Genomic DNA, 2,865 nt, shown 5'->3' on the forward strand with positions numbered 1-2,865 from the left:
GGGAGTACCGGATGGAAAAGCAAAGGTGAGCGTGACTAGATTGCCTAATAGAGGTGGTGCTGATCAGCCACAAGTTCAAAAGGGGCAATATTAATTACTATTCCACGTGGCACTGTGCCTGTGTGGCGCAAAGGCGAGTCTTTTTGAATATTCGCTTCGTTATTGACACCTGTCCATGCTACCAATCAACTTTGGTGCATGACAGCGTTTCGGCATTTCGGCAAATTTTCGCGTCGCCACTGGCTACACATTGCATTGCGCCCTCACTTTTGTTGTTTCCCTTACTCCCCTTCCTTTGCCTAGCCCCACCATGGGCCCCTTCCTCTCCTTTTTATTCTCACCTGACGGTCGTTTCTGGATCCCCATTCTAATCCACTTTTCCATCACCTCCACCCTCCTCCTCCTCATCTTCTTTGCTCCCCCACCATTTCTGATGTCACCACTTCCTATCCGCTTCCGTCGCCAATCCGTTGACTACCACGTGCCACTGCTGATATCAGCAAAGCCCCGGCGGCCGGTCCAAATAGGGCAACAGGTCCATCTTCATGACGTCGATCTGCCATCATATACTATCAAAACATCGGTCGCTCGTCTTGCCTGGTTGGAGCATGGGTGGGTAGTTTTTGAGCTGGAGAAGGTTCATCCCCTTGCGTCGCCCATGTACATTGCTGTCCCATTCACTTGGGTACATTTATCTTTTGTCCATTGTCTTTGCTACAGCTACAGCTACCACACGCTGCCTGGGACTCACTTGTTCCAAATTGGAACTACCCCACTCCCTCCTCGTTTGACCAGGTGGTCCAATACAACCAGTCCATTGGTAAGGCCATGGAACTGTCGGATTTGGACTAGGTGGTGGACCGGTGGCTCCAGTTTCTTTTTCTTCAGCAGAACATTCATTTACAGTGCGATTATTTTTGATTTTTGAATCATTTTTATGGACACATATTTTTTAGAATGCCTGACTGACAATGAAGGAACTGTGTTGATACTGATATTGTTTTTCTTTATCCTCTTTTTACTGCATCTTCCCATGACTTTATGATTTTCTTGCTTTTTTTTTTCTGTTTTTGGACTTTATTTTATGGCTGTACAAACCTGTGACATTACTTACACAGCATTTATTGTTCTATCCCTTTTTTTTCCTTATTTTGACGACCTTATCCTGTACTACCTATGCAGGATTTGTCAGTGTACATTCCTTCCTTCATGTTCTTTCTCATTCTTTTTGTACAGCTATACTGTGCATAGCCTCCCTTTCTTTTACTATATAAACCCCCTGTATTCTACCTTGTAAAAAAAACAACAAGAACTCCAATCCCGACTTCTTCTCTAATCTCAAGTTCACTACTCTGCTACTTGTGATCCAGTGTGGTCACAACACTTCCCACTGCTACTACTGTTAACTGCTGTCATCCTCACTCGTCACTTTTGAAAGTCATTGTCATCCCTTTTGATGAGAGTCCTTCTGAGCACTACAGTTTGTGCTTCAGGAGCCTGCTGTTACAATTGATGTACCAGTACCTACTTACACTTCACCTTTTCCGTACTTTTACTTTTATTTTTCCAAGTCACATGACCAGTGTCTAGACTTAGCATATGACCGGTCACATGCTAAACATCGGACTTTAAACTTTATTTACAAATGTACAGTACCTCATGTATTTTAGTATATATACAGGAGCAATACATGGGGAAGGACTCAGAAAGTCCTCCTGTTGTCTACCAACAACTAACTTGTTCCTACCAAATGGGTAACCACTCCCACCTCTTCCTCTTCTTTTGAGTGTTGTTTTCGTTGTGCTCCAGTGCCCCAAGACTGTGTCTTGTTGGTGTTGCCACACCTGCTATCACTGGGAACCTCGTCACCTCGTCATCTTGTTGTTCTCAAACCTACCTTGTGCTACAATTAACAAGGTAGTGCTTGTCTATACTTGTCACTAAGCCCCTATCCTCTATAATTCAACTATCCCTCCTCCTCAAAACTCACACCCATACATCTCTGGGTTTTACTTTGAAGGATTGTCATACGTACCACCCCAAGAACAACCAGACCACTCCACTGTTCTAGGAGACAAAGCCCATACACAAGTTCCGTGGAATCTGGGAGGATTGTGTGTTAGTTTGTTTTGTGTGTGGTTTTCCAACTACAGTTCTCATCATCGACAACAAAGGCTGTAAAAGGAAAGTAAGAAGAATGGGGTGGCCCGTGCACCCAATATACCATCATCAGAAAAATTATGCTTCTGTTCACCTACATATAGCAAGCTGTTGCGATGTAATCACCTCAGTTGTTCCCCAGAACACTGAGGCAAGATATTTACTTAATTTCTACCAAATGTACCTAGCTTATCAGACTTCCTAGTCTTTGTGTTTATTTAGGTACTTACTTCAATACATGAGTTGTTCCCCAGAACACTGAGTCTTTGTGTTTATTTAGATCAGTAATCTCTTTGATATAGGATCAATTCATATTGGGAAGAGATTGTAAAATCCAATGTTATGTTTTTACGACATATAAACATATGTTTGTTCAATTTCTGGGGGAGAATTTGCTCATGGAGGCTTGCTGTAGTGATGGAAATTGTTCCCAAGCATAAGAAGGCTTGATTGGACACCATGGTTGGCAGGATATATCTAAGAGATCTTACAGTATGTTTGCAATTATGCATAAATTGACATCTGACCTAGAATTAGACATACAGATGCTCTGGGAGCCTTGGAAAGATATGCAGACCTTCCCAGACAACACATAAGTGTGTCTGAACAATTATAACACCATAAATTATGGGTAGGTATACCCTTTATCATGCATCCCTGACACATACGAGGATATCACTGGAAAAATAACATAAAAGTGAAATA

The sequence above is a fragment of the Serpula lacrymans genome (assembly GCF_000218685.1).
Source record: "Serpula lacrymans var. lacrymans S7.9 unplaced genomic scaffold SERLAscaffold_5, whole genome shotgun sequence".
Classification (NCBI taxonomy): Eukaryota; Fungi; Basidiomycota; class Agaricomycetes; order Boletales; family Serpulaceae; genus Serpula; species Serpula lacrymans.